Here is a 15,621-nt window from a genome sequence, read left to right on the forward strand (position 1 = left end):
TCCACACCCTAAAGCCTGTGTGTTGCTTGCTCCCTCTCAAACCTGTGTGCTACTTGCCTCAAGCCTATGTGCTACTTGCCATTGTGGAACCAGTGTGATGCTTGCCCCTCCAAACTTGTAAGCCATCAAACCACCCTTAAACCTGTGCGCTCCTTGCCCACACTCGAGCTGTTGCCTACCTGCCTGGAGCCTGTGTACTACTTGCCTCCCCTCCAAGCCTGAGGACTACTTGTCCACTCTTGAGCTTGTGAACTTGCCCATCCCTGAACCTGTGAACTATCCACCCATCCCCGAGTCTGTGTGTTTATTGCTCACCAATAGACACCTGTCAATCCAATGCCAGTGTTGAAAAAATACAGCAATAATCAGGGGTCAGTGGGCCCCTCAGACATCTTGGGTCTGGTGCTTCTGCACCTGCTGCACCAATGGCAGCCAGGCCCACTGAACCCTGATTACTGCTGTATTTTTTTCATTCAAACAGCAGCTGGCGGGACATTTCCTGTTTTGCACTTGGGAGCATGACTGGTGCTTTAAATGGGCCGGTGCTGTCAGGTTCTTTTCAGAGGGAGAGTACCTGCACTGCTTAGTAGAGGTGCAATATTTGTAATTGAAGAGTAATGGCATTTTTTTAGAAAAAAGCAGGCACCCTGGCATTGGGTACCTGCCAGTGCTTAATTTGAGCCAGTAGTTGTAGGAGGGGCCCATCATCACCCATTTTTGGGGACCAGCACTCATTTTTCTTCATCAGACTTTGACCCAGAACAAGAGAGTGACATTTACACAAGGGGGTAAGAAGCAGGAGGAGAAAGAAAGAAAAAAATGTGACAGTGTGTTAGACTTGGCATCTTTTGGCATATTTCCCCTGAGTTTTTGCTTTCTGACCTCCCTGTTTTGACTCTGTTTTTGCTGGCGTAGTGTGTCTGCGCACTTTTCTCAATACTGATCAGTGGTAAAGTGCAAGTGCTCCTGTGGTAAATTGTGTTATGGATTGGTGTTTCCATGATTGGATATTTGATTTACTTGTTAGTCCCTTGTAAAATGCACTGAGTGTGCCAGGGCCTGTGAATCAAATGCTACTAGTGGGCCTGCAGCACTGATTGTGCCACCCACGTGAGTAGCCCTGAAAAGGTAACTCAGATCCGCCATTGCAGAGTCTGCGCGCAGTTTCTAACTGCCATATCAACCTGGCCAGTGCCCCCACTTGCCAGGTCCTCACCTTCCCTTTTCTTACATGTCAGCAACCTGGTAGGTAGGCTCAAGGTACCCCTGTGGGCCGGGTGCAGTGTATGTGAAAGGTAGGACATGCCCTGGTGTGTAAGGCATGTCCTGTTAGCGAATTACGGCCAATTTCATTTTTCGCCATTGCAAGGTTACCTGTTCCCCAATAAGACAGAATGGGGAGTTTGTTTATAACATCTTATAAACATAGCTGTCCCGAGTAATTAGGTGGAAAAATAAAGTTCAGTATGCCTGAACTCAGAATCTAAAGATGCATCTTTTCGTGAAGGTGATTTTTACATTCTGTGTTTAAAAATACCACTTTTAGAAAGTAGGTATTTTCTTGCTCAGTCATCCTGTATGCCTCTGCTGGAATTTGGATTGCCTGTCTGGGTTTTGGATGACAGAAGGCTGAGAAGCAGGAGTGGATCCAGATAGTCTAGGTGGGTCAGGAAAGGGCTGAAAACGCCTGGGGAGCAATTGGTGAAGGGGGAGGAGATTTCCTCGCACCTCAAAGGACCTGGTATGCCTCTGACCATGCTGGCTCCACCTCCTGCCAGGAAGTCACAACAGAGGAGGCAGAACTAGTTCTTGCTGAGCACAGGCACGCTCTGCTTAATAGATCAAAGGATTTTGGGATATAAATATTGGGGCCCAGACCCCTGAACTTTAGAACTCTTTTGGACCAGGAAGACTGCCAGGAAGAAGAGCTGGAGAAGCTGTGAGGAGGGACTACCACATTGCTGTGTTGGCCTGCAGTGGCTGCTTCTGTCTTGGGCAGTGAAAGGACTGGACTGAACTTTCTGCAATCTACTTTTGTGAGTTTCTCCAAGGGCTTGAGGTAGATCGTGCCCCCTGTGTAAGAAGTCTCAGGAACAGCAAAGACTTCAAGCTCTTCTACCCTCAGCACTGGGAAATGTGTGTTTTGTGCTGCAACAGAAGAAAAAACACCCCGACAATGCCTCTGCCACCTCTGTGTCCTAAAGGCACTGCAGAGGCACTGCCGCTACGCCGCACCGTGACCCTGGTCTCACTGATGTCGCTTGCTGACGCTGGCACCAAGCCGCTGCTCGCACCGCGACCTGTGAGCCCCGCACTCCTTGCTTCACAACGCCTTGGTGTCCCCAACGACGACGCTCCACATCGAAATCAACGCAGCTGCTTGCACTGTGGTTTGAGGGCACTGCTCGTAAAGTTACACGACGCACCGCTATCATCCCACATCACAGCCTTGGCCTACCGACTCCGGCGCCATCGACTCCAGTTCATCAGCCGACGACAGCGCTTCAGCAACGACAACGCTGCTGCTTGCACCGCAACCTGCCATCACCGCGACGAACACCACATTCACTTCGCACCGCGACCCTGGTCTCACCGACTACGCGATCTGACGCCACCACCGAGCCGCTGCGCACACTGCGACCTCAGGGCACCGCAGCACCCGACGCCATCGCTCCTGACTTCAACAGAGAGGAGTTCGATCTGCAACACGTGTGACTTCGAGGGCCCTACGACTCCTGCACCGACCTCCAGAACCGACGCCTGCGGACGCCCTGCTTTCGGAAGCTCAACGAGAGGTCGCCGATGCCCTGCATTTCTAAAAGGTACTGTTTGCGGGTCTTCTCGACACCGTAGCAGGCCCGCGAAACAACGGTCGGCCAGACCTGTTTGGATTTGTTTGCTCACAACGCCATGAAATTCTGCCTGTCTGTTATGTATCAGTACAACTGTTGCACAATTTCTGATCAATATTGTCAGTTAGAATATTTGGAATAAAGATCTCCCTTTTAAAAATCCTCTCCCTAAAATTAATTACACTCCTCTTGCTAATGCAACACACTACTCCCGGCCATCTTGAGTTCATGTCAACCAGTTCCTATATGAAAAGCAATGAAACGGCTCCAAGACCTGCATTTTTAGCATCTATAATTGCAAAACTGTCTCATGCTGAATTAAAACACTGCCAGTTACGGACGTTTTATAAGCTTAAGGTACCAGCATTTTGACTAATCTTATTCTTGGACGTGAAATTCAATTATCTGTGCCTCTAATTTTGCTTTTTCGATCTAGATGTGTCACAACCATGGAAATATAAGTGAGAAAACCCCGGTTGTCGGTTTGTAAGCTGTAGCCTTGCAATCTTGATTTATGATATATATTGTTGCCCAACCTTTGCCAAGGAGCGCACGACGTTTTTATCACCTGCCTTTGGATTGTTTTGGCCCTTGTAAGGATACTGTTTACCAATGCTTTAACTGCTGTTTGCTAAGTGAGCTCGTGAAGTAGATGAAGGTTACAATGAACAACCTGAACCTCCTGCATAAATTAAACTAATGAGTAATTGACAAGCTCAAGGGCAGCGTGTGCTCCAGCTAAAGTTAACTCAAAATATGCAAATTATTTTTGTACCTATAATTTTATCTGATTTATCTATTGCGCTACTATTTTTTATTATATTTATTGATTTGATTTAACTACTAATAAAAATACAGAGAGCACAACTCTATACCTCTAAGCTCCACTCACAATCATCATCCAACACAATTTTGTCATTTTCTTTCACAACCTTCCTGACAATACAGTCTAACTAGCACAATTATTTATAAACTTAAGGTCTGATTTCGAGTTGGATGGACAGGTTACAACATCACAAAAGTGATGGATATCATGTTCACTGCATTACTAGTTTGATTGGATATAATGTACTTGTAATACGGTGGACGGAATATCCATCACATTTGTGGCGGGGTGGCTTATCCACTGAACTCTAAAACTTTGCTCACCCAAAAAAAGGTGAGGCGTTCCTCTTTACCCTTTGAAACAGAAACCTGAGCTATGGTTTTTACTAATTCATCTTTACATCTTATTCCTTTATCTGTGATCTGATGACCCAGATCATTTATCTGTGCTTTACCAAACTTGCATTTTCCTTCCATTAATGTTAATCAATGACATTGCACAGTAAAAGGTCTATAGGTCGCACGCTACTCCACCATTCCAGCGGGTATACCCCAAGAGCATTATGGTAAATGCAGTATTCTCTAAGTGGGTGTGCTTTTCAAAAGTTCCGAAGTGTAAATGCAAAGTTGCAGGCCAACTCTGGACACCGGTGTTTCAGGATTATTGTCCTTCATCAGCAGAGTGTAGGAAGATATTCAGGGGTTGCTGTGCAGGCTGCCAAAGTGTTCTCAGGTCGGGTACCTCTCCGGGCGCGTAGGGCGTTACCTGAGCTCGTCAGCTCAAAGGCTCAAGGGAGCCGTAACAAAGTAAAAGGTCCATAGGTCGCACGCTACTCCACCATTCCAGCGGGTTTACCCCAAGAGCATTATGGTAAATGCAGTATTCTCAAAGCGGGTGTGCTTTTCAAAAGTTCCGAAGTGTAAATGCAAAGTTGTAGGCCAACTCTGGACACCGGTGTTTCAGGATTATTGTCCTTCATCAGCAGAGTGTAGGAAGATATTCAGGGGTTGCTGTGCAGGCTGCCAAAGTGTTCTCAGGTCGGGTACCTCTCCGGGCGCGTAGGGCGTTACCTGAGCTCGTCAGCTCAAAGGCTCAAGGGAGCCGTAACAAAGTAAAAGGTCCATAGGTCGCACGCTACTCCACCATTCCAGCGGGTATACCCCAAGAGCATTATGGTAAATGCAGTATTCTCAAAGCGGGTGTGCTTTTCAAAAGTTCCGAAGTGTAAATGCAAAGTTGCAGGCCAACTCTGGACACCGGTGTTTCAGGATTATTGTCCTTCATCAGCAGAGTGTAGGAAGATATTCAGGGGTTGCTGTGCAGGCTGCCAAAGTGTTCTCAGGTCGGGTACCTCTCCGGGCTCGTAGGGCGTTACCTGAGCTCGTCAGCTCAAAGGCTCAAGGGAGCCGTAACAAAGTAAAAGGTCCATAGGTCGCACGCTACTCCACCATTCCAGCGGGTATACCCCAAGAACATTATGGTAAATGCAGTATTCTCAAAGCGGGTGTGCTTTTCAAAAGTTCCGAAGTGTAAATGCAAAGTTGCAGGCCAACTCTGGACACCGGTGTTTCAGGATTATTGTCCTTCATCAGCAGAGTGTAGGAAGATATTCAGGGGTTGCTGTGCAGGCTGCCAAAGTGTTCTCAGGTCGGGTACCTCTCCGGGCGCGTAGGGCGTTACCTGAGCTCGTCAGCTCAAAGGCTCAAGGGAGCCGTAACAAAGTAAAAGGTCCATAGGTCGCACGCTACTCCACCATTCCAGCGGGTATACCCCAAGAGCATTATGGTAAATGCAGTATTCTCAAAGCGGGTGTGCTTTTCAAAAGTTCCGAAGTGTAAATGCAAAGTTGCAGGCCAACTCTGGACACCGGTGTTTCAGGATTATTGTCCTTCATCACCAGAGTGTAGGAAGATATTCAGGGGTTGCTGTGCAGGCTGCCAAAGTGTTCTCAGGTCGGGTACCTCTCCGGGCGCGTAGGGCGTAACCTGAGCTCGTCAGCTCAAAGGCTCAAGGGAGCCGTAACAAAGTAAAAGGTCCATAGGTCGCACGCTACTCCACCATTCCAGCGGGTATACCCCAAGAGCATTATGGTAAATGCAGTATTCTCAAAGCGGGTGTGCTTTTCAAAAGTTCCGAAGTGTAAATGCAAAGTTGCAGGCCAACTCTGGACACCGGTGTTTCAGGATTATTGTCCTTCATCAGCAGAGTGTAGGAAGATATTCAGGGGTTGCTGTGCAGGCTGCCAAAGTGTTCTCAGGTCGGGTACCTCTCCGGGCGCGTAGGGCGTTACCTGAGCTCGTCAGCTCAAAGGCATTGCACACTTTACACCTTTCATACACTCTTATTATGCTCTTGCCAATTTTTTCAATATACAAAAACCTCATCCTGGAAAAACTGTAAACTTCTAAGTCAACTAGAATTCCAGTCAGTTGCTTCTGAAAGACTGAAGCAGCCGAGACAAGACTAAATGACATGCGCAGAAAAATACACAGACTCATTCGTCTTATGGCCCTCATACATCGTTTCTTCCTAGGATTGTATCTGGTGATAAGGCGAGGTGAAATCAATAGTTGTAAAAACGTGTCAGCAGGCAACAAGTGCACAATTTCTCATATTAAAAGCGAAAACATATCCAAGAAAATACACTTGTTGTTTGGGGACGATGCATCGATGTATGTCTCTAGGCCACTGCTACTCGAGCAAATCCCTCAGGTCAGCAGCTCTTCCACTCATGGGTAGCTTTCTAACCTTGCTTTCTACAGGTCTGGAAGTTGCTCTGTAGTTCAATTTATGAATATGGTTCTCATGGCAACCTGCAGCATAATGCAAAATGTTGCCCTCCCCCGCCAAATGTGAAGAAGAACCCTGAGTCTGCTATATCTCACAAATATTCATTAGCCTTGGGGTGAATGGAGCCCCCTGAAGGGTTCTAAAGCCCCTCAAGGCTTGGGGGCCTATCTACACCGCAGGGGATGCAAGGCCTGGCGTTATGCCCCTGATGACAACCCATTTTGCTGCTAAAATATTTGGGGTATTTGCTTTCTGCTGGGGTATGACATGTTCAGTCTTACCCGTGAAACATGCCTCACTTGAAGAACAAACAGACAGAGCTGGAAAGGGTGATTTTATCCTACCACTAGGCAGTATGTCCATGCAGTGTTGGGGCATTTTAGATCCTGTTCAATTCGTTGCAACTGTGAAATCATGACAACACTCCTAAATTTGTAAGCAGAACAGATTTATTCGTAAAGTCCCCTTTATTGGGTCCATTTGCGGTGTAGAGTTCATTGTGCTATATTGGGTAGAAATCAGGCCGCTGATTGACTCATATGTGGAAAACAATTTATAAAACAAGTGTGAATTTAGACAAGAATGAAACCAATCGAGTTGTCCCGGTGAGGGAGTCCCACAGGTCCATCTTGGGGCGTATAATGTCTGCTACATATGTCACTTTATGCCTGGCCCGCTTGGGGAGCCATAAAAAGTCTGATCTGGACCCGCCCAGGACACATCTCTCCATTGCGGGCCAGTGCTTTTCAGACTGTCATAATGGCCACTCGAATGCAACCCACATCTAAGCCGCTGCGTAGTGGGCCTTTAACAGTTGGGTACTCCAAATAACCCACTTCTCTCTAGTATCCGTAGGACTGTCCTATTTAATCTGGGTTAACTATTTTGCAATATAAACGTAGAGCATGCCGAATAAAGCTGGAGAAATCCTGAGCTGGAAGAGTTATGGGCAGGGGATATTAAGATGAAGGATATAAATAGTGGGCTCCACCTCTCCATACCTGCCTTCATTTCCGGAATCAGAGTGGATAGCTCACTTTATAGAGGTCCCCCAGTGCTGGACTCAAGTGTACTCCCAGGTACTTGTCGTTTTGTCTTTACCCATTTAAAGCGGGAGAGTTCTGTTATTTTGTCCTAAGTGACCTGTCCTAATTTCATACCGAGCACCTCTGATTTTGATAAATTCATTTTAAAACCTGAGACTTGTTCTCAATAATGTAGTAGGGTCATTAGAGCCTTGATAGAGTTGAGTGGGTTTGTTAGAGTAAATAGCAACGCGTCGGCATAGGGATGGATTTTGTGTTGGATTCCCCCTGGAAGACATCTCATGGACTGACTCAAATTCTTGTATCTGCTGAGCTAGTAGCTCCACCGAAAGTGGTGATAATGGAAACCCCTGATGTCTTCCGCAGGATAGAGGGAAACCAGCTTTTAGTTTGGATCATTGCTGTTGGGGATTTATAAATTGCCTCAAATGAAATTTGTATGCAGGGATCTATTCCCCTTTTTTGTAGCACTTGTCATATGAAGGGCCACTCTGCATGATCAAGGGCTTTTTCTGCGTCGATCACTAGGACAAACAGAGGGATATTTCTTGTATTCGCTTTCTCCATTAGATTCAGTGCCATATGATTTTTGTTGAAGGTTTGGAGATGTTTAATAAAGCCAGATTGATCTGGATTCATGAGATATGGCAGCTACCCCTCTAGCATATTTGTCAGGATTTTTATATAATTTGTTTGGTCTAAGCTAAGGAGTGAGTTTGACCGGTATTCCAGGCGTTGCTCCTTGGCCCTACCACGTTTTTGTATGAGTGATGACTGCCTCTCTCATGAAGTCTGCCACCCATCCTGTATCCTGTAAAGAGTTTAAAAAAAAGTCTGATTAAATAAGAGATCAAGTTGGCTGCAAAAGCTTTATAGAAGTCATTAGTTAGGCCGTCCAGGCTTAGGGACCTGTGGGCCGGTACATTTTTGTTCACTCTTCCAACTTCCTGAGATCTTCTATTCAAGTTCTTACATATTAACACTAGGAAGGGTAGGTGGCTGAATGAGCTAGAGAAAATCTGCCATTGTTGGTGGATGTTGACATTGGTACAATCTCTTATAGAAGCCTAGAAACAATGTTGCCTGTTCTTGTTCTTTCTCTGTCAAAGACCCATTCAATAGTCTGACGTTTGGGATGTATGTTGCATTTTTCACCAGTGGCAGTCTTGTTGTCAACAACTTGTAAGCTTTGTTAGCCTGTTCATATAGTTTTCCTTTTTTGCTTCAATAATGCTATTTCGGATTTTCCAGTCAGAAGTAGGATCAACTACTTATATTTATCATTGTACTCAGCAGTTTGAATATGTTCCTTCCTTTACATTGCTTCTCCTTGCTTCTTAGGTCTTGTTCTAATTTGGTTCTCGTTAAGACCCAGATTCCTCATTTCTATTACTTTCTTCCTAATTACCACATTGAAGGCCTCCCATACTACTGCCACCAATACTGTGTCATCCCTGTGAATTGTGATATATTCTTCAATTTAATCCTTACGCTTTTTTGCCTATAGTTTATCTTTCAGCACACTACAGGGTGTGGTCCGAGAATGGTTATAAGGCCTGTATCTATGCTAACTGTTTGAGCGTCCATCAGAGCCATACAACATTATTCTAGAGAAGTTTCTATGGTCTATAAACTCCCTTTCCGGGGGGCGTCTCTCCCTTCATATGCCAATCAAGGACACAAAGAATTGTGTGGGATAGATCCTATGCGTCAAGAGTCTAGTGTCCTTGGCACTAAGTGTGCCTCCTGCAGGCATACAATAACACGTGAACTCATTTTGGGTTGTTAGATGTTTGTGGAATGCCCTCTTGATTTGTGTCGATGAGGACGCAAAGAACTGCGTGGGATAGAGCCTATTGGCCATGAGTCTAGTGTGCTTGGCCAGTAAGTGTGTCTTTGAAGGTATACAACATCAGGTGACTCGTTTTGCATGGATGTCCATATTTTATTGCACTTGACCAGAGTGTTGAGATATTCTATGTTATGAGTCTAACCATTTCTTAAACTAGCATGACTGTAGGGCCCCTGCCCCCCCCTCCACAGATCTCCTTACATAATGTGGCTGCATGTGGCATTCCTGTTGGGTGTGGCATATGAGTAGTGTCCCCAGCCTCCTCCATTGAAGCTGCAACCTCTCATTAAGAAAAAACTCAAAACAGTAAAGTAAATATGCACCATACATCTGATAACATGTGAATGTCATAATTATGTTTTGTCAGAGAGTCACACACATGGCCTGCTGGCAACCTGACGACGTTTCCGCGCCTCCAGCCCTCTTGCAATCTCTCTTCTTGCTTTGGCTGGGCACATTGAGTTTCAACATTACTTCAGCATGACCAGAAGCCTTCTCATTTCGTCAATGACTTCCCTCTCCCACTCTTGCAGGATTTCCTTGTTTTTTCCTCTCAACGGGCGGGCAATATAAGTTGATACAGTGACATGTGGGATGCCTCCAAATCTCTTGATGACCACAGCAGGTCCAGCAACTCTTTCTCCTCTCCCAGAGATCAGTGATTGCTCTAACTTTCCCACCCATTTCACATATCAATGCAAAAAGCGAAGGCTCATCTATACTTACTTTATCGATTTTGAAACTCCATTGTGATTTCAGTGAGAGCCCTCCGTCTCTGCACTGTGGCTTGTGTTATATCCTGGTCTAGCTGGATCCTGCATTCCGCACATTCTATAGTCTCTTGTGTGTTCCCAGCCAATGGATACCATAACCAGACTGCATAAAAGCGATAAGGTGCCGCTACATTGCTTCTGAGATTTCACTGAATCTACAAAGGAACATGAACCCATATTCCACTAATGTTATAGAAGCAGGATAATTGCACTACAAGTGGGGGAAATTATGACCGTATTGCCCTTGTCCCTGTTACAGTCCCAATTCAACCTAACCAACCCTACTGAAAAGAGTCCTGGAAGCCCTTGCTTTGGAAAAGGGGCATTATAATTTCACATAAAGAACCTTGCATAAAGGGAAATACCAGCTTCACCGAACTCTGAAAAGTAAAGAAGTCTGTACCTCGCACCTCAAAGCGGTTTAACCGCCACATAGTCTGAGCATATGGTTTACAGGGGTGCCATGCCATACCAGTGGCTCATTGTAGGAAGCCCTGTCAACCAAAGACTCAGCTATTGGGAAGGCACAGACTGGAATGAAGGAGATTGTTGGCTCACCTAGGTTACTAGAGTAAGACAAAACTAGAAAGCTGCAGGATCTAATCCCATCATGGCTGAAAGATTGTGAAAAGAGACGAGTCTCTGGGGAAAGAGTCTCAGCAGAACACTTCCATAAATTTTCCTTGACCCCTTCCATTTAGTAGAAATGAATCCAAATTTTCACACCATCCAAAGTCCCTCCCACATTTACTTCTAATTCGTATACCTCCTCTACCGTAGCGGTGATCTTTGCACAGAAACTAAAGGAAAGGGGGAGGCAGAAGTCTCCCGTAGTAGGATTGTAAATTGCACATTATTGTACAGGAGTAGTATAACTGTAGTATTGATTTATGTACACATTTCAGTTTGCAAATCAGAGCCTCAGTGTACATATAGAATGCAAGAAAACTAGAGAGTTGCATTCACTCCAACCAATTGCTAGCAATCACCTCAGGAACACCCACGATCGCGAGTCACTAAGAAATGGGTGATATTGGAGCATACCAGCCAGCTTGGGTCCTCTGAACAGTTAATACAAGGATGATTTTTTCATTCCATTTAATTCTTACATGCTCTTTGACATATGCAGACATCACCCATCAGGAGCCACTTAAGAACTACTTGAAGGGATTTTGGCTTTGATATTACAATGCCGTTTGAGAATCAGTCTCAAGAGAATCAGGGAGAACATCACACTGAGAATGTATTCTATTTGCAATTCACTGGTTTGTATTTATATCATTAAAGGTCCACATGGACATGTATATATGGGTAAGACATTAAGGAAAAATAAAAATAAGATTTTTTAGAGCAGAAACCTAAAACACCATAATGAAAAGCCACTGGTAACTACTACTTCAATGAGTTTCACCACTACACCAGTCAACGTGTTTTCAAGTAATGGATATCATCAATAAAAAACAAATCCAAGGCGATAGAAACAAAACATTTCCGCTGGATGTAAGTTATTTTATTAACGGGCAAACTAGAGCCTCAATTACTTTCTTTAATTTTATATCTATCTTGATTTTAGATTGCGTTTGCTATCGAATAATTGAACTCCTGTCATTGTACTTTCAATAGGCTGTAAGAAGTAAAGCCCAATGGGCTTCCGCAAATGACCAATGTACAACAGTACATGGAATTCTAGGAAATTTGGTGTTCACCTGTGATAAGTAGTATGACATAAAAAATAGATGCTAACACAGTAGGAAGAGGAAAGGAGGATTGGCTGCTTCAGACCTATGGGTAACAGAGTGTTATCATTTTGGCCTTTGTACACAGGTGTCAGTGGTTTTAGGCTCTCTATGGTGAACTACTTTAAAGAAAATACAAATTCTAATGATTTGGCATTAGTTCAGAAATTTCACAGTGGCAGTATTGAAGGATGACAATTTTTGTTTATTACTATTATACTTTCGGGGGGATGATACTGTATTATATATTGACCTTTGTGTTTTCAATTCTACATTTGTGATAATAAAAGTGATTCAATTGCCCCTAGAAGTAGGGTTTTGTTGTAATGTAAAGCAAGCTGATACTACTCGGTAGAGTGCACTAAGGAAGAAATAAGATTAATAATTACCTTCTTTAATTAAACGATTTCACCAAACATTTTTGTGGCTTTGAAAAAATGACTGGGTTTTGTTTGTTACAGAATCATGTATTTAATAATTTCTACACTATCAATGAACAAGAGTTCTACCCATTTATGGAGTGTTTTGCCTTTATTTCCTTCTACTGTTCTACAGATCATATGTCAAATATCTGAATTTGAGCTTTAAGTATCTCTGCCTTTTTGGAAGGTCATGTGCATGCTTTTAGATCGGTGGTATGATTGAACAAAGCTGTTAACCATGAGCACAAATTCTATTTATTTGACTTTTAAGTGAGCACTGGACATCCAGGATTAAATGTACACGAGGCAAGTGTTGGCGTGTCAAACATCTTCTGCCTGAGGCATCTAAAGGGAGAGGTAGGTATCACCAAGATATGCATTTGATGGCCAGAAATGAGGTTTCCAAAGCACTCCAAGTAGAGCTTGACATTACTGGTAACATGGCAGGAGGTGCTTACTTGGAGGAATTTATGTTGATTGCTTATGAATGGCAAAAGTTACTGCAGGATTATGTCCTCTAAGCTCATGTGGGTAGGGAAATTTAATGAGATTATGATGCCCACCAGTATCAAAAGCTTAAGATTGATCTATTTGCACTCAGAAGAAAGGGCAAATGCATAGGGCCTCATCCACACCTGAGATATTGGCTGCTTATGTGCTGCAGCAAGACCCAAGTCAAGAGTAGTATATCTATAGAAGCTTATGCCTGTCAAGGTGGGTTTGCAGTTCCCAAAAGATAAAATATGAGTGACAAGGTGATAATTTTCAAATACTCTGCCAAATTATCAATGTCTACATACCAACTTACTCTAGGATCACATCATGGATGTGTCAGATTTAAATGGTCAGGGTATGCCTTTTCTGTATCTCTAGATCTCTATCTGCTATGACAGACCAATAATTCATGTTGGTATAAATTGGAATGAAACATGAACCTACAGCTATGTTATAAAAATGTTTGACATCAGTGTACACAGACATTCAGCAGATTAAAAGTGTTTAGAAAATAAAACTAGTAGATTTAAAAATTGGTTGGCACGAGAATCGATTACACTCTTATTTAAGTATCCTCAATGTGTATGAAGGAAAGGATGAATAAATGAATACATAGATACATTTATAATGTAATCTGAGACTCAAACAGGTATCCTGGTGCTGAATGCAGATGCCAAAAGTGAAAGCCTAGAGGGATCCCCAAGGGATCTATCAGAGGTTACACGAGAGGAGGCTAATTTTCACCTGCCCTTCAACTTTATGAAACAACTGAAAAGAAATGTCAGGAAAAGGGTCTCAGTATCATTCTTTTTCAAGCTGTGCCTTTGGTTACTAGAATGCGTAGGTTATTTTTGTATTTTATTAGAGATACCTGTAAAGTGTGCATCCAGCCTAGACGGGTGTCAAGGAATGGATGCTGAGAAGGTCGGTTTAATTACCTTCATGATTGCCCCAAAAAATGGAGATTCCTCCCAGTCGCCAGGGTGCAACCATGCACTTAATAGCGCATGTGAAACGTGTCAGGTGTTTCCTTAAGAAGGTCCTCAAAGGAGGGAAAATAAGGAAAGGGTAAAAAAAAACTCCATACCAGCCTTGTAGCTCCTGATTGTAGATGAATATTAATGAAACGATGAATAACAAGGCACCAAAATTGCCCTAATCTATGAATAGAGGAAGAGTCAGAAAAAGAATCTAAAAGAGATCCAGCAGAGTATCCAGATACAAAGGATCAAACATATAGGTCAACAATAGTAGCAAATGGATGATGAACACAACATAAATAAGGGAACTAATGTGCTTCGACACCCCTATCACTTGTAGAATGCTCCTTACATATGATTTAAGTAGGAACTGACATCACAGGGAAAAAAAATTCTTCCCTCTTTAATTGGGAATCTCATTGCATTGCTTAGGCGTATGAAGAAGAATTCCGTGTATTCCGCTGTCCCTCCTGTCCAATGTTCTGTAAAACTCAAACATTCCTCTGTGTGACCATGAGCACAAAAATGCGAATGTGGTGAGCATGGGAGCGCTCAAGAACACATTGGGTGATGCGCTTAGACGCACGCCAAGTGTCCACACAAGAAGTGTGCTGCCTACATGCCTGTAACTTCTGCTTAGCTATCTAGTTTTGGCACTCTTGGTATGGATATAAAAAAGGTCACTGGTGTGTGGAGACGAGAAATTATTAGTAACACAGCTGGACCATGTCACCTGGTTTCCAAAACCACTCTGTCCACTTGTAGGCAAATAACCAGGTAGTTAAAGGGAAAGTATAACAAGCAATATTTATTATACAATAGAGTGGGTGCAGGTCCGTACAGCCTCCAGGGAGGGTGTAGAAGAGTGAGCTGACATAAGGTATCTGAGGGCTGCACTTATAGTAGTGAACACACAGGAAGGTGATAAAAGGCTGGTTAGAATCAGTTTTCTCCAGTTAGCTCAAGGCCATACATGTCTTACAGAATCTGCAGATGCGGCAAACATGTATCAGACACTGCAGCCTTGAAAAGGACAGAGCGCTCTCTAGACTAAAGCGCAGCTGGGTTGTTTCACATGAGTCACATGATTTATAAGAAATATTAAGACATAACTTTCGGTGAATCAAGAACAGCAACCCAGTAAGCAAGGAAATGCATGAAACAGATGTACACTGAAGATGTGGCTTACAAAATGAAGGAGCAAATGCTCAAACTAAATGTGGCTTATTGCATATTTTCAGGTGGGCTGTGCATCTTAGATATGATATGCATACAGCATAATGTATTACAAAAGCAAGCGGGCAAGTTTGCAATAACTCTTGGAATGAAGATATATTAAGCATAGTTTAAGAATTAGATCCTGACTGTTCCATAAAAGTCTAGCTACAGGCATGTTTACCAGTAAAATATTGGCACATTCAGGTGTGGGGAGGATTTAACCTTGGATGGATCAAAATGCTGACAAGTGGGATATCTGCTCATAACTTAATTGCAGGAGCTGTTGACAGAGCATCTGAGGTTGCGGCGAGCGAGCTTCTTTCCCAGACTTGAAGTATACAGAGTCATGGTCTGTTTTGACTTGGCTTAAGTAGAGAGCTCTTGGCAGAAACCTTCAAGACTGTTCTTACAAGCAGCCCCCAACACACCTGAAAGTGTCATCGGTTTCACAAATCAGATATGGTATTTGAACTAGAGGGTACACTCACTTTAATCCATCTAAAATGTCTTTAACCCCTTCCGTGCTCGCGTCGGCCAACGGACGACGCGAGCACTACCTTCTGGGTGCTGCACTCAACTGTTGGCCGACGCAGCCTCGCCCACTCCGTAGAACGCCCACACCGCGGCTAAA

Source organism: Lissotriton helveticus, chromosome 5_1 (genome assembly GCF_964261635.1).
Source record: "Lissotriton helveticus chromosome 5_1, aLisHel1.1, whole genome shotgun sequence".
Lineage (NCBI taxonomy): Eukaryota > Metazoa > Chordata > Amphibia > Caudata > Salamandridae > Lissotriton > Lissotriton helveticus.